This window comes from Anas acuta, chromosome 11 (genome assembly GCF_963932015.1).
Source record: "Anas acuta chromosome 11, bAnaAcu1.1, whole genome shotgun sequence".
NCBI lineage: Eukaryota > Metazoa > Chordata > Aves > Anseriformes > Anatidae > Anas > Anas acuta.
Genome location: NC_088989.1, coordinates 9,083,293 through 9,110,321, shown reverse-complemented (window position 1 = coordinate 9,110,321; position 27,029 = coordinate 9,083,293). Strand labels below are relative to the sequence as shown.

General features: G+C 40.1%; 1 long non-coding RNA gene across 1 annotated transcript in view; it reads left to right on the top strand.

The window, feature by feature from the left end:
• Positions 1-26,087, top strand: part of LOC137862670 (uncharacterized) — a 48,097-nt gene extending 22,010 nt beyond the window's left edge. The window contains exons 2-5 of the long non-coding RNA XR_011100468.1: positions 19,204-19,301; positions 19,448-19,607; positions 19,746-19,855; positions 24,904-26,087. This is a non-coding gene — a long non-coding RNA (uncharacterized lncRNA). The remainder of the gene's footprint in view (positions 1-19,203; positions 19,302-19,447; positions 19,608-19,745; positions 19,856-24,903) is intronic.
• The last annotated feature ends 942 nt before the right edge of the window (positions 26,088-27,029 follow it).

Below are 27,029 nucleotides of genomic sequence, written 5' to 3'. Positions count from 1 at the left end.
TCACTGACCTGTTCTGAACTTAAAATTTCAAAAGATCCATGGAATTTTGCACAAAATCCTATTGTATAAAAAAAGATATATCAATTCAGGTTCCTGGGTACAGCAGGAACATTTTTTTCTTTTTAAGTCATTCTCTTAATACCTTTTTAATAATGTCTACTTTTTCTTATGGAGTATAGAAGTGCATTTAGAAGGAACTTTTTCCTTTAACAGCTGTCGCATTTTTGACAGTACTTTTAAATAACAGAAATTCACTTTTCCCGTGTCCCAAAGGACAGGGCACTCTTCCATCAGTGATATATCTTCAAATTAGATTTAGCAAATAAAAGTGTGGTGAACTTTTAAATATAAATAAGACCCATCCCTTGGATCTTCTTTTAACTGCAAACCTTCAAAGAAATTATATTTTTACTCCCAGCAAATTACCTGGGAGAAAAAAATGACAAGAGTAATCTATTTTTTTCACAGCTGGTCGGTTGGCCAGAGTTTCTCATCAAAGAGTACATGCTGTTTGCTCCCCAGATGGACAGGCTGGATGAGTAACAAATCCACAGAGCCTGGGACACAAGGTAGAAATTATACTGCCTGTGCTTTTAATCTTGCACAGCTCTGCTCATTGGTAATTGCACGTGGCCAATTTCCAAATTAGACTCTATTGGGACAATATCCTATATCTTGTAGGAATAAGTCCCATTAAGTTTTGCACTGGAATTAGGCCAAAAGCTTGAAATAATTATGGGAAACTTATTTTTATAAGTTGAAGCTATATAAAAAAGTTGAAGCTATATAGTGGTGGCAATTAGACATTTTTGCAACATCAGTGGTAAGTGCAATTCTAGCTACGTCTGGTTGGTCCTTGTTTGTCTGTTTCGCTCGACCAGTGTAGGAGGCACTGAGCAAAAAGCACATGAAGTTGGGAACATGATCCCTCTCTGGGCCCATTGTTCTGGGACCTGTGCACAGTGCTGGGGCAGCAGTGTGTGTTTAAACAGTGCCTGGGAAATTCCCTGAGGCATGGACAAGAAACTCTGCCTGTACCCTTCCACTCAGCTATTTGGGTCACATCTTGCTCAGCTTGCTTTCCCTTTAATTTAAAGCATGTTTGCTGTTGTCCTCATTCTGCCCAGGGATATGCTCCTACTTTATTAATCAAAAGGCACTGAGATTTAGGAGCCTTTACTGTCAGTCTTATTAGAAAGTCTGAATTACAAAGCGATTCCATACATTAGCCCCAAACCATTACCTTGGGGGAACCAACCTCCCCCCTTTCCACTACAGTGTAGATGATGAAGACCTGCATTTTCCTCTTCCTGTGCTTTTGAGATACCCTGCCAGAGCACAAACATCTCAGAGGTACACTAAAATGCTAGTGGGCATATTTAAAAGTGATATGTCTAATTTCTAAAGAAAGCCTTGGGGCAAAATGCTTGTCTTTTACTCTGGTGTAATCCTGTCGACTCCTAAATCATTATACTTTTAAACTAAGCATGTAAACATCAGACTCCAAAATCATTAGTGTAAGACTTGGAGGGCTGCTGTCAGGGATGCCATGGTAACTGGAGCTCTCTGCTTCCCTCCATCGTTTCCATGTGAGCTGGGGGCTGGAGCAGAGATGGGCACGTCCAGGCCTGTGGCCATCTCCTCCAGGGATGGTGCTGGACGGGGTCCGATCTCTCAGCACAGCTCAACACTCTGAACGAATGCAATCTCATTTTTCTGTCCTCTTAAATCTTACATCTGCAAATCAGGCTGGTGTATAAATTCTATCCCAACTGCATGGATTAAGTGAGATACCTGTGGCTGCTTTCTCCCTGTGTACTTCTTGCCCTCTTAAGCCACACAGTGTTGCGCTATCTCCCCTTTCCATTAGCCCCTGGCTGAATGACAGGTTTGTTGGCAGCTGGGGACAGGCTGAGCACTCAGATGTGCAGGGGCAGCGTGGCAGCCTCATGTTGCGTGTGGCATGAGGTGGCTTTAAGCAGAGGAAGGTGGGTGCTTGCCTACAACATTTACTTTAAGGGTGGGTGAAACCTCTTCAGAGCTCTTTGCCTCTTCTATTCCTTTCTGTCTGTTTTGGCAGTGATCTGTGTGTGGGAGAGGGTGTTTGAGCCTGGGTAGGAAAAGGTCAGATTAGGAAAAATATTATCAATCTATTTATTTTTTGTTTTGTTTTGTTTTCTTAAACTCTCCTACTAAATGGTGATGGTGCAATGCCTCCCTCTGTTTTACCTGGTGTCTGGAAGTCTCCTGACATGAACACCTGCTGGGCTCACGCAATGTCCATGAGACATAACTCAGACTGTCAGGAATCTCTCTAAGCTGCCTGTTATTTCCCCACACAAAGAGCAAAGCTCAATTTCTGCTGTGTGCCTTTACTTGTGGATTCGATTTCTACTCCTGTCCTCTTGGCTCTCTTTCTTTCTTGCGGTCTCAGAAGTGAGTGAGGTGGATACTGCCATCTTTTTGTGTAAATAACAGTGTGCTGGTAGTATTTCTTGGTAATGTATTTCAACGTGTACTTCAATAGACCAGTTATGTAGTACATAAGTCCTGGGCCATAAGACTGCAATCTGTCTTGGAAGGGTTTTGCTGATAGTTCCACAGCTGGGTGTGGAACTGATTTCATGTAAGCCCTGTAGTCTGCTTTATCTTCAGTAACCTCCTCAAACCAGTTGATCAAAGGTAATTTAGATAAAGCATTTGTGCCTCTGCTCAACTTCATGGTCAATACTTAACTGTTTAGCTATAATAAAGATGTCTCACTAACTAGTGCACACAATACACAGCCTGCTTGAGTACAGATTTGTTGCTGTACCCTAATGGTAATTTCATCCCCCATAAGAAAATAACATAAGACTGTATACAAAAAAGAACATCAGTAAGCAGCATATTTATATGGACGTGGGCAGAGAGGCTAAACCCGAAGAAGATTAGATTAAAAATACTGCATAGTTCCCATGTAATTGGAAAAGTGAAAGTTTTGTGGTTTTAACTCTTAGTGTTGAGCAAGAGACTTAGCATTTCCTGGATTCCAAGGCCAGGAGGATCTACTTAATCTTCTCCATATCACTGTCCAGGAAATACCTTCAGCAACTTTCTATACATCTATACAAAGACATTCCAAAATATATGTATTGCTGCAAGGCTGTTCTTGCTGCCATTCTCGTACATAGAGGAAAAGCTCAAAAGAAGCATGGAAAAATGTGGGTTAATGAATGCCAAGGAAGCTCATGGGTCTGCATGCATGACTTTAGCAGTCTGGCTTTCTGGCTACCACTTAAAAAACAAAACAAAAAATATGACCAAATTCAGATGATATGGTCATTCTCTTCTTCTAGACCAAGACTGCAAGCAAATTTCTTGTGGTTGTTCTAGCAGCCATGAATGGAGGTCGAGTCTCAGGGTTACCCTGTAGTCTGTTATCTCCTAAAGAAAACTGTTCAGAGTGAACAGATTTTGGAGCACATATGCCTTAAACAGGACACATCTCACAGGTATGTGACATGTACCAGATAGAGATCCTGATGAGCCTATAGTATACTAGCTTTTTCTTATGGTTCAGAACCACGTGCTGGCAAGCGCCCAGAGAATGATTGTGTCTTCCGCTGGGTTATTTCTTTTCTCAGCCTGGGCTCCAGTAACCAGGTCAGACCAGCCTGAACTTTGTGCACTTGAGAGAGAGAGAAACCTTTAATGTGTTGTTTCAGTATCAGGAATTGATTTAATTATCCCTTCTCATTTCCAGCTCGTGCAAGAAGCATTCTTTTTTTTTTTTTTTCTTACTAATTTAGCCAGAAACATCACAGGCATTTTTATGGTCTTGCTGCAAAAAAAGTCTTAGCGGCAGTCTTGAATATTCTGTGACTACAGTGGTGTGTCTATCTTGCTACAAATGCCAAGGCAGCCAGCTGGCTCCCAGGAGAATTAGGGTCAGATGTTGCCCCTTCATAATGATGAACAAATAGGGTTTTTAATGTGAGCAAATTTGAGCTGAGATATGAAGCAAGGAAACAAGCCATTCATGTATGAGCTGTAGCATATTCCAAAGGTGCAAGGAAAAATAATTGCAGCTTAATTCATTGGATTATTAATACTTTTGGTGGGATGGTAACAGAATTTTCACTGTGATTTATCAGCCACACTTGACAGCAAATGCTTGTAGAGGCCTGGCAAAATGTGATGGAATTTATAGCTGCACCTCTGACCCTACAGCGAAACTATGGTATAGTCCAAAATTAATTGTCAAATTCTTTAGCTTCAAGGAAGTCACAATCTGAAGGCCAGGATTTAACTCAGCATTTTAAAAAGGGTGTCCCTTAGTTTTTCATCATGAACTAGAACATTTGGGTAGCACTTTGGCTGTAACAAAAATGCTTTAAATCTGCCCATGCAGCCACTTGGAAATATATGTTGGACTTATCTCCAAGCCAGGACAGCACCAGTAACTTCAACTTATTTATGTAAATGCTATTACTTATTAAACATTGAAGCATATAATCATAAGCAAATCTCCTCAACTCTTCTAAGCCCCTTTTAATAAAGGAAGGGATGTTGCTTCATCTGTCAAAAAGCAACAGGAAGAATCATTTCAGGACATGATGCAATTCCTTCTGCCTTAAACAAAAAGCTTTTTTTTTTTTTTTTTTTTTTTTCTTTTAAGCTCAGTTTCTCCTGACCTTACTTCTATACTTTTATTTCAAGAGCCTTGGCTTCCTTGAAGGGTTGTTCCATGTAAGGAGAGCTGTTCCAGTCAGTGTCAGCTTTGATTCAGAAGGTAATAGTGCATGGATCCAGGAAGTTGTGGCCTTTCCCAACAGTTGGTCATCTATCATTTCATTACAGTAAGGCTACCAAATTGATGTGTCCTGGCTAATTCTTCTAATGCAGCTATATACCTATCTAGTGTTTCATCAGGCAACTGTGTATGCTGTCTTCATTGATAATACTCAGTGATACCATTAGCAGATGGCAGAACATGACCTACCTGTGAAATCTGACCCACAGTGTTCTTCTCACAGTACCTGTTTTCTTGGGAAATGTCTTGAGACATGCCTTTATCTTCCTGGCCTAGCACTGCAACTGTGTTTTTTTTTTCCATAGAAATAAAGGAAGATATCGCACTGCTGGTATTTGGCCTTGTAATTGCTAGTAACTAGTGAAGAAATGAAGATTTGCTGTTAATATTCTTACCATTTCCTCAAACGAGGCTATAATGATGTTTGATATATATATTTTTTTTAAATAGTGGCACAGGAGCTATTTTAAATTTAACAACTGCAGTATCTTTCCTTATATTTTTCATTAATCTTCATGTGCTTAATTAGTTGCTGTTCCTCAGTGGGAATGTTTGAATAGAGTAGAATGTAACTAATGAAATCTCTTGGAGTACTACTGCTGAAAATGAGAGGGACTAAGTGCTAGAAGGATATCAAGCATGGCTAACCGCAATGTTCGTTCATAGGTTAGCCCTGTATGAATGGTTACATAAGTTAAAAAAATAAATAAATAAAAATAATCCATATCCACAGTGGGATTTGGATTAGGCCCTGCACTTCTATACTTTTGGCTGAGGATAGTCTTTAAAATTATTAATTTACTTTTTCAGAAGATTGAATCCATGACCTATTTCATATGGAGAGTATGTCTGTTACTGCAATGTAGAATAAGGACTTTGGTTGAATATTAGCTTATGTGGATATAATCCTTCTCTTCATTGTCTGGAAGCAAGAAAGAATGTTTATCTTTTCCCCAGCATACGGCATTAGTGGTCACTACAACAGAGCTTCTTCCATGCTGTGGTAATAGTATAACAGATACTATCATCTGTGTGTCTTCAGAAGAATAGGAAATAATGAGCCAGATTCACTTCTGTTCCAGTTCCATTGAAGTTGGAGAAATTATACCAGCAGGAAGTTTGGCCTCATGCATGTTAATTGAGCTCTTTTCAGTTCAGTGCTTTGTATTAGTTTAATTTTAAAATTATAGCCATAAATTGTGCCTAGCAGTCCTATACCAAGACCTGCATCTACTGCCAAGCACAGCCTCTTGGGTCCAGTTCTTATTGCAGCAGACCGCCACTTCTAAGGCACCCTTGGACTTGTTTCGGGAAAAACTCATTGTTCAAATGACACAATTTTCAATTAGTGTTAGTTACCTGCTAACTGTGATGTGTACCACATTTCGGTGCTTGACAAACCCTGTACCTCTTAATTTAAGAGTAATGTGGCAGAAGAATGGGAAGCATATGTCTGTCAGAGGAGACCCAGGCCTTGTCACGGCATGGAGGCCACGTGTCCTCAGGCAGGGCTTTTCAAGTGAGATTCATAGCCCTAAGGGACCTGGTAAACAGATGCTAAGAGGCTTTGATTTGGATTGCTTTCTCCAGAGATGGCTGCCAACCTGAGCTGATCTGCCTGGCTTACTCTGTTTTCCTTTCCTCATATGCAAGAAAGCAGCTGGGAAGGAAAAAGAGGAGGTGGCGTTGCTGGAGGCTCAAAGGTACAAAGCAGCTGGCTGTGAGGCTTTGGCAGTAACAGGGAGAAAGTGAATTGCTTAATTGGAGATGAACTTCAGTGGCTATTGTTCAACCCGATTTTTATGAAATACTATACAGTTTCTAGACTGAAAGCCCTCATTTTTCTGGTGAAAGTGTCTGTTTTGTTTAATTTAACTGACCTTAGTTCTACCTAATTTTATCTAATCAATCTCATGTTATTGTATTCTAGATGTGTAAGTGATCTGTTTTCTACTAGATTGCTCCCTGTTTTTACAATATGTACGTTTACAGTAATGAACCTCAAAGCTGAAACAGATGATAACACAGTAATTGTTTTTTAGATATGTAATAATTCATGAGTATTGCCTACAAAGCAGGTTTTTGATGGTCTTCAGGGGTAAACACATTAAAGCCAGGTACTTATAAGTTCTTTTACAATCTGTTAGTGTAATAACATACTGTAAAATAAGCATCTTCATGATTTAAGAACATCTGATACTAGTCCGTTAACTACCTTCATCTTCAGTTCAAACTGTCAATGGTCTCCATGTCTGGGCATCATTTATTGTTACAGCTGAGAAGTTACATCCCGTTTTATGAAAGTGACAAAGACCAAATAACATACTAGGGTTTTAGCTTCTCTTCCTCTGAAAATGCATCATGCCCCATGTGAAAACCTTGACAAATGTTGCTCTGTGCCAGGTTGTGTGCTGGTATGCTCATACCTTAGTAAAATTACATGTTGAAACCCTTAATATTGTCATTAGCAGTTATTTCCTATTTGTACCAAGTAATTGCTTATCACCAAAGGAAAAAAATATTTTCCCCTCATTTATTTATTGACATATCAAGAGTTGCATTTGACAGTGGTGTTATTATACACATCTGTTTCTGTTTAAATTAGGAAGGTTTTAATGATACCTCAAGAATTAGAAAAGTAATTGCTTAACTAGACTGAGGGAATTCCCTATACATGAGTGCATTACGTTTATAGAAGATTTGTTTAATCTAGGAGTTGTGTAATTAGTTATGTTATGCAGATTAAAATTAGATTTTATTGTTTCCAAATCTTTCTTGTCATATCATGAAACTACAAAGACCTCTGACTAAACAGTCTTCATCATAACATGATGAAGAGCATAATTGAATGTTATTATTATTCTTTTGTAGGTAAAATCCAGCTTTGACAATGTGCAACATTACTCTGTCTTGAGAGAAACTGAAACTTTAAGATGTGCCTATGCTTACAGAAAGCCCAAACAATATTCATCTAAAAGAGAGGGGTTTTAAGACTTCACTTGCCTATTCTGTAGTTTTAAATAGTGATGCATAAACCATATTATGACTAATATGGAGGGAACAGTCTGAAAGTTCTTAACTTCTTTATTTCTTGGTACAAGCTTAACATGGTTTTACTATATGGAATTACAGTCATTACCTTATGGAGAGATACCCATTTCCCATATGGCCCACTTCTGTGTCCCTTGCAATTGGTCTTGCAGGTTAAGGATATTATCACGTTTTTGGTTATTAAAGGGCAGCAGAAGTTTCAGAAGGTCTCACCATCTTCGGCAATGGTATATTCCTGTTTGTCACTCTTGCAGCATGGGAAGACCCCTGTGCTTTGTGAAGCCTCCTGTTGTGTTTTGTCAGCATGCAAGAACTACAGTTCAGAAAAAGCAAAAGCAAAAATACATCTGTTTCCAAAACTGTAAGTTATGAAATGTTTGGATATCAGCCATCAAAATAAATTCGGTCAAAACCATTGAAAAGTCAACCTTTTCACACAGCATTTGCACAGCCAATGGGAGTTCTGTGGATTTTGGATCAGCTGCTGCAGTGGGGTTCTAGTCCAAAATTTTGCCAATAAAAACAAAAATGGTGTATGAATGTGGATCCACATTTGGGCTTTTTAAACTCTCTTCCATCTCAAAGAGAACAGGGAAATGTTTGGAGCATTTTTTATTTATTTATTTATTTTGACAGCTCTGTACACTTTTGGGGAAGAAATATTCAATCTTACCTTTGAAGAGAACAGAACTGTCATGAGAATTAGTGATGAGGGAGTCCAGGAAATCTGATCGCTGGGCAGAGCTGACCTGTTGAGCATAGCTGTGCACAACAGGCTGATGATTTTCAAGTATGTTGACATCAGCTGATGTCTGGGTTCTTGGCATTGTAGACTTTTTGCCTTTAAGTAAATGTGTTTGAGAATAGATTAGTTTGCAAGCACTTGAATTGATTTAATGTGTGTTTACTCTTTAGATATTCACTGTGGCTGTTTACCTCTGAAAGATAAATATTTAAAATTGCATTCGAACCTCACATTAACATTTATATTCATGTAATTATAGTTTCCTTTTGTGAATGAGATTTACCTATCAGTCTTAAAGCTGTAACAAGAATGGGTCTATTTTTGTAACTTTCAGCTTCTCACGATGATCTGCCATAGGGCTAAATTAATTTTGTGGCATGTTTACTGCTCATTCATCATCAGAGCCACAGGAATGAAGCAGTCGTTGGGATAGAAAAGCATTCGTATTTTGTGAACAGTGCCAGGCTGACAGGTCTTGCAATGGAAATCCACATGTAACACAGTACAACCACCTATTCCTGGGCAGTGAACTCCTATCAGGGGAACTGAAATAAGGGTCTCCAGGTCTAAAAGCATGACAGCTGAACAAGAAATTGGATACAGACATTTATTTCTTTCTAGAGCTTGTCACTAGAAGAAGGCAAAAGGTTTCATAGAATGCCTGCAGTTTTCAGATTCCAGCAACTCTTTTGGTAAGAGCAGAGTGCAAACCTCCTCTTCATTTTCGCCTGGGGCAGCCCAAGTAGTGACTTTGTCATGGCTCTTATGCATACCGAGTTTGTGTCAATGACCTAGGAGTGAGGTATTCTTCTTCCACCATCTCTCTGGCTGTTGATGGAAAAAAATACACACATTAACTAGAGTAGTATTCTTTCCAAGAAGTGATAGTCTTTCACTCGCTTTTTTCATCTTGGAGTTATGGTCCAGAAGCACATGTGACAGTGGCTTGGCCATGGAGGGTTTAGTTTCTTCAAAGTTCTCTCTTGCTGAAGAAATCAGAAATCCCCATGTATTCAAACTAGATTTTTCTTTCTCTTTTACTGCGAACTGATCTAAATTCATATTTGCACTTCAGAGTTTATTTTTTTTTGTAAAGGAGAAAGACTTTCATCTTTCTTTCTAATTTGCCATTTAACTAATTAAAATTATTTAATGGATAACATCAAATATATTTTTTTTCCCTAGGAATTACTAATGTGGTTATGTAGCTGAACAAATCTGAGCCCATAAGGAAGCAGATGCTGATGAAGTTATAAGAAAGTTGATGAATGTCATCTTTATAAACCATTTCTGTGCACTTAAAATAATTATTTTTGTGCAGAGAGAAATATTTATTCAATATGTCTGAATAAATAGTAATAATTTCTTTCGATTTGTTTTTTGTATCCACAGAAATCTTAGATAGGTTGTCATATAGGAAGGAAACATCTGGTCTATAACAGAAATGTTAAAGGAAACAAAAAGTGTTCAGCTTGCATGGGACTGTGCAAAGGAAGGTTTTCACCCCCTTACTCTTTTGGTATGAGATTGCTGTTGACAACTTCATGTTTCGGACCAGGGTATAAGAGTCATTCTGAGTACACAAATCTGAACTAGCAGCCTGTCTATATGGCACTGAAGTACTATCTTATAGGAACTTTCAAATTGCTTGTTGTTTACTATTTAGGATTAAGGAAGAGAAGTTCACTGTTATGGAATTTATAGAAATAGAGGTGTCAGGACATGCTGTGCCATTCAGTTTAATTTCCTGCTCTAGACATGACAGTAGCCAGCAGTATGATCTTTGTACCCCGTTCAGCTTGACACCAGCTAGAACATATCAAATTGTAGTAAATGCCCTGGTGTAGCTGGATATCGATGCAAGTTTATGATCAGCTTTCTTAATATGAGTGTATATACCTTGATACACAAAATAAATCAGTCTGTTTTCTACAGCACAGAGCACATCTCTGGTATCCTATAAAGAATCCACCAGTGATGGTGGATATTTCTGTGGGAAGTACTTCACATGTTGGGCTTCATATCATGTGTGATATGATTGAAATATGCTATTGTGCCTCTTCAACACAGACTGAACACTGTATCTTGGATAAGGACAGATCATTGTTGCTTTTTCTTTAGAGGAAGATGGAGATGATTTAAGGCTGGAATTTTGTCATCAGAGAGGTCACTTTAGTAACCAGGCTTTAGCTTTTGTCTTTTTTTTTTTTTCTTTTTCCTGGAAGGCTATGGAAACCGAAGATCTTGACTAAAACACTGATTACCTTATGAGCAATGAGAGAATAAAAGATTGCATTATGAGGTATGAGATAAGCCCTGTTATTTCATAAAATATATAAGGTAATATATTCAGAACAATAACATTCAGAAGAATATATGCTTCTTGGACTGAGCTTGTTTGATATTTATTGTAGAGAGTGCAGTGAAGCTTTTGAGTATTTCTGCCTTTTCCGATACTAATTGCAGGTGAGAACTCTTATTCCCCAAGGGAATGGACTTGCCAGGATAGTTGGAGTTGGTAGAGTCAAGCTATGAGAAGTATAGGAGCGGTCCTGCTAGTGTGCAGATGTCTCAGGTGACCGTTTCCCTCCATTGACATTAGTGAGAAAGAAGTCTGGTGTTGGTCCATTAAATCTGTGCATATAAATCTTAATGACTGACTTCAAGACATAGTTCTGGAAAGCATCTGCAGTCAGGCAGCAATTAAGTCCAGGATGGGAGCAATGACATGATTAAAGTTAAGCACATGCTTATATTACTGTGAACAAAGCCAGAGCTGATGGCTACTGCATCACTTCCGCAGATTTGAGCTAAAGTAAATAAATGGTAGATGAAGTGTCAGCCACACTTCCACTTCAGGGTTTTAAGTGGGTCATTAAATCCTACTTGTCCATGTTGTACTACTTTATTGTTACAATTGTACTGTTAGGATAATAAGAAAGGGGAAAAACAAAAGGGTTGTTAACCCCTATAACTAATTTGCCTGCTAGCTCAGGATGATTTTTGCTGTTGAATGTTTGATATTTTGGTGAGATTTAGAAACTGACAGGGAAAGTTTTGCAGTCAAGAATCTGATCAAGAGTAGTTCTGTCATCTATAGATATGTAATTAGCCTAGACAGATCAAAATCAATTGCAGCAGATGTAAGTGCAGCATATAATACTATATCCATAGCATTTGCACAGTAATGGATGTTGTGGTTCATAAATTCTGAATCATTTTTGTCCTCAGTTTCTTGTAATGCTAGGAGAAATTCAATAAGAAACACCAGTCTCTTGCAATGAATAAGCACTGTACACCAAGTACTTTGCAAAAACAGTTTCCTCCCACCCCTTCCCAGACATTTAAAGTTTTGTCTGTCTCCAAAACATATCAGAAGAGGTTATGATATCCTGACTATTCTTTGCTCGAATGTCTTGCAATGAAATGCTCATAAGCTAATTTGAGAACAATAATAACATAAGATTGTTGAAGTTTTGAATAATACAACTTATGTACACTCTAATTACAGAAGTACAGAAACGTCATGCAGAATATAAAAATAACTTTGAATATTGATTTTGAGATCTAAGACCCATAATGTAATAATCGTATGTTTGACCATTATGAAAATTAATCTAAAATCTAACTGTAATTAGTCAGACATCAGTAAAGGATCTGGTTATTTAGGGCTAAAAGAGACAATGGTAGAACTTATCTTAGAGTATCTTAGAAAATAACATTTAAGAAGATATCTGTGTCAAATGGAGAAAAGCACTGACCAAGTATTTCTGTGGCAGTGTATCTTTGAAAAGAATGCCAAATTAGATTGTGTTCCAACTCCACTGATAATACATTTTATAGTTTCTTAGACCTTTGATTCCCAGTTGATATACCATGTTCAGTGAGATGCTCTCAGTACTGACCTTTCAGCAAATACAATTCCACTATAATTCACATTTTATGCAATACAAACTTGCATTTATCGCTATTAATTCCTAAAACGGTGTATAGAGAATATGAAATAGATGAACTGTATTCTGGGTAAGTTGAGAGAAATCACATAGATAAGCTTGGGAGATGTTACTGTGTTATATCACAAGATTTATTGTACAGTTCTCCACACACTGTATGTTAAACAAAATTAGTATTAGTGAATCAGTGGTGGCAGACAAATGTGGCATAATTATGAACTGCAAATGGTAGCATTGTCCTTTGTTACTTGTGCATATAAGTCATTAATAATAAAGTCATACACTGAGTTGTGGGGGCTGAAAGTACTTAAGAAATTATAGTACATAATTACATCTTCACTCTTTTGGGGTATTTTTTCCTGCCTCTTTTGAATGTTTTATTAATGTTAGCTCTTTACAGACACTAAATATTAGTAGTTCTTTGATTACGAGCCAGCTCTTATTAAGTGCAGTGGTCTAGAACTTCTGCTGGTGTGAACTGGTACAGCCTCATAGATTTTCAGCACCTTTCCTGTCCTACTGGAATGTGTTGCTTTCCACCAGCTGAGTATTTGCTTGAGTATAAGATTTAGCATTGAATTGAAGCTGGAGACTATTATTATTATTATTATTATTATTATTATTATTATTATTATTATTTGTCATTTCATGGAATCATCTGGGTTGGAAGAGACCTCCAAGATCACCTAGTCCAACCTCTGACCTAACGGTAACAAATCCTCCACTAAACCATTAAACCACTAAACACTTTCTATGAAGTCTGTGGTAGAACTCTGTTCTGTCTGTATGCGAAGTGCCCAGCCCTTTGGAAAAGACACCACAGGGCAAAGGCTTGTCGCTTTGCATTTTCATTTCTGGTCTGTAGTTAGCAGGGAATAGCCTGGAGGGCTGCCCGAGGGGATGGTATCCATTGATGTGAGTCAATGTGACAGACTGGATGTATTCGGACATACTGTCTCTTGGCCTGAGTGGAACTTTCTGTTTGTTTGTGCCCCTTATAAGGCATGTAAGAGCCTTCTGTCTTAGCACAGACACCTCTGCTTTCCTTAGCCACTCATCCATCCAAAGCAAGAGGTATTTTGAACTCTGCTTGAACTGTAGAGCTAGGAAGGGGCTCTCCACTGCATGGGAGAACACAGACTGCAGAGAGAAGTCTAAGAGCAGGACGTGCAAATTCTGTGAAAGGGGTAGTCTTCTGAGAGCAAGGCTGCAGTGACACTCTGTGCATTATTTAGGAGGTAGAAGTGGTGACCAAATGCCCTATTACTGTTATGTGACAGTTGAACATATAGGTCAAAAGAGAGTGGGGAAATGAATATAAAAAATGTTTTGTGCTAAACAATATCAGTGCATACTACAAGAGCCAAAAGTACTTGAATGAGATATAGATTACATAAAATGTCAAATGTTAGATGCATTTGTTGCTGGGTTGACGTGTGGTGCTGCAGGGTAGTTACCTCAGGTCAGCTCAGCATGAGCAATGTGTGAAGTGGTGGGGAAACTGGTGACCTGCTTGAACAAATACTCTCTGCAGGGTTCACTGGAGGTTCAGAATGACTCCTATCTAAAGGGCATCTCCTTATCATAGTTAAGCCAGTGGCAAAACTCTCATTTTCCCAGATATCTCTCTAGACTATAGCCAGAGAAAAGAACTTCAAGCATCAGTTCTCCATGGGAGCCACTGGTGAATTTCTGTTACTGTGCTGAAGATCTTCAGGCACTGATGTTTTCTTCCTCCACCTGACATGCCCTCATGCTGGTCCATTAGATTCTACAGCTTACTATAGAGAGAGAAGCTGCTGCAGATGCTGCTCAAAGTTCAGCCAGTTTTGAGATGGTGATGTTGAGCATTAAGAACATGAGATCTGTCTTGATTTGTAGGTGAGGATTCCTAGCACGTCTGTTCCATTCTGCTCTTGCTCGGTTGCACAACTGAAATGTGGCCTTGAGAGGAATACTAAAGGAAAGTTGCACTGTGAGAAAAACAGTAATGCTAAGACCCGTGTGGTTTTTAATATATTTAAACTTTCAAATGAAGAAATGTAACAGCAATGGTTTAAAAATCATTTTCATGTAGGTCTCTTCCTCTCCCGCTCCCCGTGTGTTCCCCTCTCATTCAGGAGAGGTAGTGTTGGGGTGTCATCTTGTCTCATCACATGTTGGTGCAGCTGATGCAGTTCTGTCCTGGATGGGGATGCTCTATGGAAAACGAAGGCTTTGCAAGATGTGGTGTTTCACCTGGGAGTAGGTAGTGTCTCAGTGCTCCTGTGTTAGGGGAGGGCCATATAATTTGGAACTGCTGCTCTTAAGATGAGGTCTGAAACTGGCAGCATCTGGCATCAGCTTGGTTTCCATGGATTTTCTATTCTGAACAGCTTTGTCTGGTATGGAAAGCAGTTGTCTTTGCTCAAAGCAGACATCAGAAGAAAGGTATATTTTGTACCAATTTAACATTTCTGTAGTCATTAGGTGACACAATTTTATTACCCTATATCAACTGGGTTCTAAATGCAAATTCAACACCTTATCAAAATTACTAAACAACCAAATTACAGTAGAATTGAGCTAGGTAAATGAGGATGGCAAATTGAAGAGAAAATCATCACTTAAATAAAAATTAACAGAGCATCAAAAGCCAACTTGATTATTGTATAGCAATTAGATAGCAAAAGTTTATTGTTTGGGTAAAAACTAGTAGTGCAGTACAAAATGTTTCTATATACTCTCAGCTACAGCAGGTATACTGCTACAACAGGTAGCTGAGGACAGCAGATGAATCTTTCAGAATACAGGCATGTGATAGAAAGTTAATCTGTGCACAACGAGATTATTTGCTGAGTACTTCCTAGCTGTCAATTTTAAAATGGGTTAATTTTCCATGAGCTCCCAAATAGAGCAGTGCCCAGTCTTCAAATCTTTAAGCTGACCTTGGAAACTTGTACAAAATCCTACATGTCTTGGCCCTGATCCTGCTTTCATGTCTGTTCTAATTTGGATTATTGTCCATGTGTAGAGGTCACTTGAAACTACAGGTCCCTTATGGCTGTGAGGATTGGAACTAATGTATCCTATCACAGGGTATAATTAGACATGAAAGGCTAATTTAACTATGTGAAGGTTAATCTAGGTTAACCATTGTGGTGTTAGGGGAATACTCAGTATAATGGGGGGATACTTATGTCAAATAACATTTGTCAGATAACCTTAATGCTCAAAAGTAATAATGAGGTATATCTCATAGCTAGTTTTAAGGAAGAATAGTAACTGTACAGTAAAATATATACTGCATGATGTGGTCCTTCTGTGTAGAGAGAGAGAAAGCAATACAGGTATTGACTAGAGGCCATAGACAGAAGAAATGAGTTAATGGTGCTCTTGCTATAAGTTTCAATATGTAAATAAGATATTGGGTGTATCCAAGGGGACTTAAACCTACACCAAAGAAAAAACCTCTTACCTCTGAACTAGAGATAACAGAGCAGAGAGCTTTGAAGCAGTATTAAAAAAAAAAAAAAAGTCCAAAAGCCCCAGCACAGATGGAGGTTCATTTCTCCCAAATAGGATGTCTACCTGGTAGTACTGGGCAACAATTTTCAATCCTCTACCTGGAGGGTTAACATAGCTATGTCCTGTTAAAATAGTTGGACATCGTGTGTGTGTATGTATATACTAAAATATATATTTGTGTATGCAGATTTTTCACATGTTGCTAAAAGGAGAGATCTTTAGAACTCCTGAATTTCTCTGGAAAGCCAAAGTATCCAAGAGTTTTGAAGTGGCTTGTTCTGAGAACAGGCATCACTGGACTGGAGAAAACAAACAAACAAAAAAACCAAACCAATTAAAAGTCCTTGCATTAAAATTGGGAGCTCTGAAAACTGAGACAATACTGATCTGTTTTCATATATAGCAGGAGATATGATAATGAAGCATAATGAGATTAATATTTTGCTACATTTTACTTTGTATTTAAATACAGTATAATAAAAGCTGCTTCCTGTGAAGGAAGAATGCAAATGGGTTTGGAATGCATTAGCACACTGCTTTACTTATTAGGGGACTATATTATTTATATGGACTGAATTCACCCAAAGATTTTTTGAATGTACATAGTACTTGAACTACTGCACAGTGCAATTAAACTGAAACCTAGGAGGGCAATAACCTTGTTGGAAGATTACATTTTTCTTCACTAAACCTCAAATACTAAGACAAAGAATCACTTCCAAAGATATGCCAGTCATAGGGATAAAGTACTTAAGCAAGGCATCCTATGTGCGAGTTTATGAGATTAGCAGGTCTTTATCTTTATTTGAAGTTATTTCATAAAGGGAACCCCAGTCCAGAGCGAGTGTTGGAAGTACCATGTGCCAACCCAGGGGCAGGATAGGCATTAGCTCTGGTCCTTATCTGTGCTTGGCCGGTGTTCGATGATTTGTGAAGTTAGCCTGCCCCCTTGGAATTTAAAGCCTCCATTTTAATTATGTTTAATCTTTCCATACCGTAGATCCAGCTGTATAAATAATTTAAAAAGCAGAAAGCTTTTCCTCAGTAATTAATGACAGGTTTGTTACCTACTGTAACAGCCTGAGGCTTCACTTCCCTTGCATAGTTCTGTAACAGTCTCATGATTACCTAATAAAACAACCAGCCTCTATGGCTTGATAAAATTATAATCAATGGTTTGTATCAGGAGTACTTGAAGGCAGTAGAGTTGGATGTATCTACTGTCACTGAGAAAATAGCTTGAGGAAGAGAGCAGCAACCTGTCGACAGTTTTCAACTACTCAGGAAATACTGTAGGCTACTGAGATCATTGAGGCTAACCAATTTTATGTCCAGTCAGTATTTCATCACACCTGAAAGATCACAGAAACATTTCAAGTAGGCAGAACACCCAGGTAGCAGTGGTAATAATAAAAAAAATCTTGCACAAAAGCCCCTCACCCTCTTTCTTCCATTGTCTGCTTGGTAAGGGAACGCACTTCTTCCATTAAGTGTCCTGTGAATGTGGGCTTCCTGTGGAGGACTCATCGTCCTCCTAAATCAGAGAAGATCACATCTTAACTGGAGCTTCTCCTCCATCAGGTGTTCAAGAGTCAGTCTTGCAGGGTCTCATCAAGGGACCTTGGGTTCCTCAGGTGACAGAAAAAAACAGTTCATCTGTTAAAGCTCAGCAGTGACAGCAGTACTGCAATAGCCCATGTGGCATTGAATGTGTTGCCAGGTGTTTGATACCTTTGTGTTTTGGTCTTAGCTTTTTTCTTGCAACTAAACTGGAGCCTGCTTCCTGGAGCTTGACATTTCTGTGCTCCACACTCCCTGGTAGTACTGAAATGATGGTTGGATTTCCAGGAGCTTGGAATAACTCCTCTCTGCCCATTTCAGATCTAAATAGATGATGACAAATTTGGAGAGTTAAAAATCTGTGAAATCCATAATACGATGTGATCTGCTGATAACAATGACAGTAGTTATGTTTTGGCAGGCCTGCTTTGGGGTTCTCAAGGTACTGAGAAAGCATTGGATGTGTATATGGTTTCTTCAAGACATTAAGTGAATTGGAAGTTTTGGAAAGGTGAAAATCCTGAGCTTTAAGAGAGCATGTTCACCTTCTGCCATCCACATTTTTCTTTCTTTTCATGACGGGTGCTGGAATGCAGGTACCCAAGCATGGCCAGTGGCCTGACCTTCCTTTGCTTATGGTCTCTAGAAAAGAATGTTCATGACTCTGTGTCTGTGTGAGTGAATGAATCCCTGCTCACACAGTTTCAGCTGGAAGTTATGCTTTTAAAAACTTGATGGCCCTTAAAGAGCAACTCCTTTCTCATTTAAATTTTGCCACCCCATGCATCTTACTTTCAAGATGATTCAGGCTGCTTCAGGAATAAATGAGGGATGCTGAGAACAAGTCAAAAGAATTATGTTATCCTGATCTTTTGCTCCTGACAACCTTGCTGATGTGCAGTGAAATATAAAGGGTTTAGAGCATGATTCACTATTAAACATTAAAGAGAAAAAGTTCAGCTATTCATAAATTAATGTTAAATCTGTTTTCTGCAGCCATTGTAAGGCTGGTGATAGCTCACTTGCCTGTACTCAGTAAAGAGCAATGCTCTCTAAAGAATCACATCACATCGCTTCTGCTGACAGCTATTAAGAAAAATATTTAAAATACCTCTTAAAATTGTATATGTAATTCTTGGTGAAGTGACATTGCATTTTTTTCATTAAGTCATCACCCTGTACTTGGACTGGAGTTTGTGACACACTAATTAACTCTGATTTAGCACAACCATTATTTCTGGAGTTAATGGTTAGTGAACATTGTCTAATATTATTATATAACCATTAATATGACTAAGGTAAAAAATGAGTTAAGTAAAATGGGAGGAAAGTTAACATGGCAGTTTGGAAATACAAATAGGAATTTGAGCTTCCCAGCATTAAGTAAAAATAAAAAATCTGCACAATCCATCTTTATAAAAACAAGGCACAAGGATGGACAATTCTTGACTTATCAAAAGATTCAGTTCAGGGTGAAATTCACTCTTTCTTGGGGGTATAGCTCCAGCTCCGTGTATGTTGCAAACCTCATATTTCTCTAGTCCTTGCTATTAGGTAGTGTGTAAGAATAAATTTTTTGTTCTTCTCCCAAGGTGTTTGAGCCCTGAAGCCACAGTTTTCAATGAGAGCAAGGGCTGCACTGCCTCCACTGAGTGGGGTCTGATGTGGACTCTTCTGTCTTGGTGCCAGTGTAAGCATTGGACAAGCAGTTTCTTCAGTCTTCAGACTAATGTGAAGGCATGCTATCAAGTCATGCCATGACTCCAGGGTGAAACAAAAGCCTGCTTGAAGTCATGACTTTGCTTTTCTTTCTTTTTCTTTTTGCTGCTCTGCCAGCCCTGTGCTCCTGAGAGCTTCTTCTGCAATGTGCTGTAACTGCACCTTCTGCCTGTCCACCTTCTGGGACTGGAGGGAGAAGCAGATGTGTCTTGGCTAGAGAAGGCTTCTGGACATAGGGACACTTTGGGCAGAAGCACCCAGGGAGCACAGAAAGAAGGTCATTACTGGGGGGGGGGGGGGGGGCAGTGAGGGAGTAGGGAAAATGTTAAAAACAAAATTGGCACATAAAAATGAAGCTGAGATGCTTTTTTTTTTTTTTTTTTTCTTTTTCTTTTTTTCTTACTTCACTTTATAGGCAGTGAATTTTCTGAGACCCGATACTGAGACACGGAAAGCTGTCTCTCCCGTTTCCCTCATCTACACAAGCTGTGACTTAAAGAGCAGAAAAAGCAGTGAGCCTGATAAGTGGCCATTAAACCAGACACCTCCTGCCTTTCAAGGATCAGCACTGCAAAGTAGGACAACATGGAATAAATGTGGCACTCCCACCAGAAAGATCCAATAATGCTTTGGGGAAAAAGATTTAAAATGTTCTTTTAATAATAAGTCTTGTTGATTGGTATTTTTCTCTATTTATGAGAAAGATTTTGCCTGCAGGGAAGCTCTTTGCTTGTCTGAGTTCATCTAAGAAGATTAAGCTCCAAAAGTTCATGACTAAAAAGCTCATCTGCTTTCATCTTTATTCCTCACCTGAACATGTAATCTGATGAGGGATTTCTGTATAAATATATAGATGGGTTTTGACTTTGGCTGAACTAAGCCCAAGACTTATCTCCAACTAGCAGGAGGTGGAAACACCACTGAGATGGTATGTTTGTCAGCAGGAATTATAAACTGTTTGTGTGCCAACATGTTGACATTGTCTAAGGTTTGCCTCTGTAGTCTGTGACAATGGGGGAAACTCTACAAGTGTAACAGGACCCACTGCAGGAACATCTCTGACTGATGTGAGGGCAAGGAGGTTTCTGATAGCTGTTGGGTTACATACGTGGTGTCAGTTCCCTGCCTTGCTGTGTGTATTCCCTCCTGATGTGAAATGGGGCATAAGATGTTTGAGAGAAGATGCTTGCATGTGGTGTTTAGGCAGTGTATGATGGGGCTGGACAGTCCACAACTGATAGTCCTCAGATGCCTCTGAAGAGCCTGCGTGATTGTTCTTATAGCTTGTGGTGCTGTTTGGCTCTGTTGTGCCTCCCAGTGCATCACACCAGAGACAAAAGGGAAACAAGCAATAGGGTTACTACCATCTACCTCACCAGGCACACTGACCTACTGTCCTTGCTAAGCCTACCTACTGTCCTTGCTGCATCCCATTCTTCTTTTCTTGATCACAGAAGTGCTCTGTGGTTACCTTTGCCTCCAACAATGAATAGAAAAAGGTAAGAAGGAGAGAGGAAGGAGTTCACTTCTAAAATTAAATTTATCATGCTGCCCTTCAGGTTCTTTGATATGCAGTGGTACAAACTTGAAAACCTGGGAGGCACGCTTAAATGCATTTAAGAAGGACCCAGCATCAATTCCTGAAAGGCTCTATTATCTAACAGGAATGTGTGTGTTTACTGCATTCCTGCAGTGGTATAATTTTCTGCGTAAATACTCAAACAGGTCTGTTATTAAAAAAAAAAAATAATAATATATATATATATATAAAAAAAAAAAATCTAAGTCCTGGTAAATTTTAGAATACCATGAATCTTTAGAAGGAATTTTGAGTTAACCACCCAAACTAATTAAGTGAAATTATCCTAATTTGTTTATTATGTTAATGATCTGAATTAATTTATAGTAATTTAGCATGTATTACTAAAGATTTATTATGTTTCCCACCAAATGACTTAAGAGCTATAAATCCCATGGTTAAATGTAATTAGTGGAGACATATTTATCGAAAGGGATAATTACATCTGATAAAAGTTCTTCAGTTAGGCTTAATTAAAACAGATTATTCCCCCATAAATGAAAAGTAAATATGGTAATTACTGGATAGATATTCATTGCAGAAATGAATATCTCTGCATTTTAATTTTCTAAAGGGGAGGGAAACTAAACTATTTAACTGATGGCTTCTCAGTAAACTATGATTAATAATCCCTAGGAAACAGATATTTTTATAGGTGTAAACATTTTGCTAGTTAATGACTAAAGTGTAGACACTAGCTGGAAAAATCAACCATTAACTCATTTTTAAGTGGACTGTTTCTGCTGTGAACTAACAAAGTATTCAGGGAAAACTTTATTTTCTTCCAAGAAGACTGCTTCTAGTTCATCTAAATAGCAGGAATGAGGAAAAAGCACATGATTTTTACTGATGATAATATGGGCATACACTTCTTAGGCATACACTAAATTTACAGTTGTTTCTGATGCTAACAGAACTTAATACACATTGCTACACACGGAGAGATTAGATTGTAAATCTGTTTTTTCATAATTTATAAGTATATTGTGTTAAAAGCATTTTCTGCAGGGCTGTCACTGGTGAATCACATTGAAAAGAGAGGGCACAGCTGAGAGTAGCAAAAATACAAACACACAAAATCAGGTTATTTCCTTGGCCAGAATTACTTAATAAAAAAATATTGGAGATATAGAGGAATAAGTGGGCTCTAACTCATTGATTCACAGCTGTCTGGGTACAAATGAGTAGAAATGGAGACACAGAATCACAGAATCACAGAATTTTCTAGGTTGGAAGAGACCTCAAGATCATCGAGTCCAACCTCTGACCTAAAACTAACAGTCCCCACTAAACCATATCCCTAAGCTCTACATCTAAACGTCTTTTGAAGACTTCCAGGGATGGTGACTCCACCACCTCCCTGGGCAGCCCGTTCCAATGCCTCACAACCCTTTCAGTAAAGAAATTCTTCCTAACATCTAACCTAAAACACCCCTGGCGTAACTTTAGCCCATTCCCCCTCGTCCTGTCACCAGGCACATGGGAGAACAGGCCAACCCCCACCTCGCTACAGCCTCCTTTAATGTACTTATACAGAGCAATAAGGTCACCCCTGAGCCTCCTCTTCTCTAGGCTGAACAAGCCCAGCTCCTTCAGCCGCTCCTCGTAGGACTTGCTCTCCAGGCCCCTCACCAGCTTCGTCGCCCTTCTTTGGACCCGCTCAAGCACCTCGATGTCCTTCTTGTAGCGAGGGGCCCAAAACTGAACACAGTACTCGAGGTGCGGCCTCACCAGAGCCGAGTACAGGGGGACGATCACCTCCCTAGCCCTGCTGGTCACAGTGTTTCTGATACAAGCCAGGATGCCGTTGGCCTTCTTGGCCACCAGAGCACACTGCTGGCTCATATTCAGCCGACTGTCCACCATCACTCCCAGGTCCTTCTCTGCCTGGCAGCTCTCCAACCATTCCTCTCCCAGCCTGTAGTTCTGCTTGGGGTTATTGCGCCCCAGGTGCAGGACCCGGCACTTGGCCTTGTTGAACCTCATGCAGTTGACCTCAGCCCATCGGTGCAGCCTATCCAGATCCTCCTGCAGAGCCTTCCTACCCTCGAGCAGATCGACACACGCACCTAGCTTGGTGTCATCTGCAAACTTACTGAGGGTGCACTCAATGTCGTCATCCAGATCATTGATGAAGATGTTAAAGAGGACCGGCCCCAGCACCGAGCCCTGGGGGACGCCACTAGTGACTGGCCTCCAACTGGACTTGGCTCCATTCACCACAACTCTTTGGGCCCGGCTATCCAGCCAGTTTCTAACCCAACGAAGCGTGCGCCAGTCCAAGCCAAGAGCAGCCAGTTTCTTGAGGAGAATGCTGTGGGAGACGGTGTCAAAAGCCTTGCTGAAGTCAAGGTAGACCACATCCACAGCCTTTCCCTCGTCCACCCAGCGCGTCACTTTGTCGTAGAAGGAGATCAGGTTTGTCAAGCAGGACCTGCCTTCCATAAACCCATGCTGGCTGGGCCTGATCGCCTGCTTGCCCTTCAAGTGCCGCATGATGACTCCCAAGAGGATCTGCTCCATGAGCTTCCCTGGTACTGAGGTCAAACTGACCGGCCTGTAGTTCCCCGGGTCTGCCCTCCGGCCCTTCTTGTAGATGGGCGTCACATTTGCTAGCCGCCAGTCAGCTGGGACCTCCCCCGATAGCCAGGACTGCTGATAAATGATGGATAGGGGCTTGGCCAGCTCATCTGCCAGTTCTCTCAGTACCCTTGGGTGGATCCCATCCGGCCCCATCGATTTGTGGACATCCAAGTGCCGTAGCAGGTCACCAACCAGTTCTTCGTGGATGGTGAGGGCCACATCCTGCTCCCCATTCCCTTCCACCAGTTCTGGGTACTGGGTATCCAGAGAGCAACCGGTTTTGCCGCTAAAGACTGAGGCAAAGAAGGCATTGAGCACCTCCGCCTTTTCCTCATCTCTTGTAACTAAGTTTCCCCCTGCATCCAGTAAAGGATGGAGATTCTCCCTAGTCCTCCTTTTTGTGTTGATGTATTTATAAAAGCGTTTTTTATTATCTTTAACGGCAGTAGCCAGATTGAGCTCCAGACGAGCTTTGGCCTTCCTAATCTTGTCCCTGCACAGCCTCGCTACATCCTTATAGTCCTCCTTAGTGGCCTGCCCAATTTTCCAAAGATTATAAACCCTCTTTTTTCTCCTAAGCTCAAGCCACAATTCTCTGTTGAGCCAGGCTGGTCTTCTTCCCCGCTGGCTCATCTTTGGGCGCATGGGAATAGACCGCTCCTGCGCCATTAGGATTTCCCTCTTAAAGAGCGCCCAGCCTTCCTGGACCCCTCTGCCCTTCAGAACTGCCTCCCATGGGACTCCACCAACTAGTGTCCTGAGCAGCCCAAAGTCAGCCCTCCGAAAGTCCAATACAGTGGTTTTACTGGTTCCCTTCCTGGCCCCGCCAAGGATAGTGAACTCCACCATTTCGTGGTCACTCTGCCCAAGACTGTTCCCGACAATCACATCCTCCACCAGTCCTTCTCTGTTTGTGAAGAGAAGGTCTAGCAGGGCACCACCCCTGGTAGGTTCACTAATCAGCTGCGTCAGGAAGCTATCTTCCACTTTCTCCAGAAACCTCCTAGACTGCTTCCTCTGGGCTGTGTTGCGCTTCCAGGATATGTCAGGGAAGTTGAAGTCCCCCACGAGTACAAGCGCTGACGATTTCGCAACTTCTGTCAGCTGCCTGTAGAACTCCTCATCCGTCTCCTCATCCTGGTTCGGCGGTCTATAGCAGACCCCGACCAGGACACTAGCCTTGTTGTCCCTGCCGATCCTAACCCAAAGGGACTCGATCTTGTCATTCCTAGACATTTAAACCCAAATCATTGTCACAGAATGTGGCTTTGCACTGGAAAATTCAAGGCAGTATTTTTGGCTGGAGGGAAAGAATGGCTTGTCCTCAGCTTTTTTTTTTTTTTTTTTTTTTTTTTTTTCAGTTTTAGAAACATGCTATGTGGATCACTTTTTTTTTTTTTCTATCAGTGAGATCTGCTGCTGTGTCTCCTGGGATATGTAATTGTGGTGGTATGACTGGATACACAATGAAGGGTATAAAATGTTGGGACTATTTATGAAGTACTTCAGGTCACTGCAGCTTGTAAAAGGTCTTATGGATGGAAAAAACATGCATAACCTCAAAGAGCTGATGTCTGTGGTTGCCTGAGTCCTCTGAGAATATATGGGGAGGTCTAGCAGCAAAGTGTGCCCAGAAAAATGCTAGTAAGCATCCCCAGGAGGCTGTGCTGTGCTGGGGAATGGATGGGTGTGCAGAGCAAAGTGGCTGGAGAAGGAGCGGTTGTTCACTGAGATGCAGCACTGCAGGGTTTGAGACTCATTTCAGATGAGTCACTGTCTGTCTCTTTTCTTCATGTGGCCAGAAGGTTTGGAAGCAACTGATGGCATTCTGGCAAAGAGTGTGTATGTTCATAAATGGGATTTTGGCAGGGAGGTGCATGCTGCTTATGAATTCGGATTGCATTCTTCATGTAATTCATGCTAACACAGGGACAGAGACTTAGAAAGTGTTAAAGCACTTTGGCATAGTTGGCTGAATCCCCCTCTCTTCTTGTTTGCACTGCTGAGCCTGAGGTGGGCTCTTGGACCTGTGAGTGACAGCAGCCTCACCCCAGCGCAGCAACCCCATGTGCTTCTTCACCACATTATTCCAATGAAATATTTTGTTTTGGGACCGCTGCATCAAAGAAAAGCTTTCCAACTTTTTGTTTCAAAGTAGTATTTCTCATGGAAAAGAATGACCTGAACTTGAAGGTTAAAGAACAACAACAAAGAAGTTAAATAATCCATATAGCAAAGCCAAGATTATTTTCTTTTGGGTCAAATTAAATGTTCTAGATCAATTCAAAATGAATTTAGCAGAAGTCCCCCAACATGTATTTCAGTTTGAGCAAGACAAGTCCCTTCCATCTCCCTAACATATTTTCCATTGATCTCTTCCATACAGACATGGGCTGAAAGTCAGGACTGGGATCAAGAGGTGCACCTTGTGGTCCTAGTAAGGAAAAAAACAAGTTAGGCACTTGCACTGAAGGGAGCTGTTTTTCATAGCTGCTATTCAAGTGCAGGTTTTGATTTTTGCTAGTTACTGTGGCTTATTCCTGTTAATGAGAAACCTCCAGTGCTCTCTTGGGCTAAGGCAGGGATGGATTTACTGGAGGGGGGAATTAAGGGACTGTACCTAGTGTAAGGAACTGTTAAAAGTCTCTGGGCTTTAAAAAGAAGAGAAATTGGGTGAGGATCTTGGGAACTGGGCTGTGCAGAGCTGAGAGATGTGAAAAAACAGAGGCTTTGAGATGACATACAGACTTACAGTACAGGAGGCTTTTCAAGGTTCCCTGTCTGTATTAATTCACCAAAATTCTGTATCATAAGGAAGGTAGAAATACTTGAAATCTCAGTACAGTAATAGGTTTCTTTCCATTCTGAAATTAATTTGACTGAGGCTAAATTTTAAATTTGAATAATGTGCCATACTGCTGGCAAACGTAATTGCGCAGATCTTACATTTATATGCTTTTCAGACTTCTCACAATGTACATACCCGTAACAGCCTTACATATTGAAGAATGTAAATGATAAACATCAATTCTTTATCATCAGCAAAAGATGAAGTATTTAAACTACCGTGAGTGGAAACTCCAGTATCCACTCAGCATTTTTTTTGTCATTCAAGTTAGGAGCATCTCAGCAAGTTTGTGTAACTTTGGTGATAGTACAACTTGCATAGCTTGAAAACCATGAAAATGCAAATGAAAAAGGATCATGCTTCTTCATTTGCATCTAGAAGAGAGAGAGAGTAAAAATCTTTTTACTAGGCCTAGTAACTTCTGGGGAATTATATGAAAGGATGTTTTTAATAGAAATATATCTTGTTCTTGCAATGGTCTTTAGTGAACTGATCCAGGGCAGCCAAAAAACACCTAAATTCTGGTGATCTTGGAAGGGTTTTGATAGGAATCTCAGGACTTATGAATCATATTTGTGTATTTTGGGTTCACTAGGCACTTCAACCTCTGTCCTTAGAGGTTGTCAAGATTGAGAGCTTTTCCAACAAGGATGCACTGTCTCCCCTCTCCTATGCACATAAATCCCTGC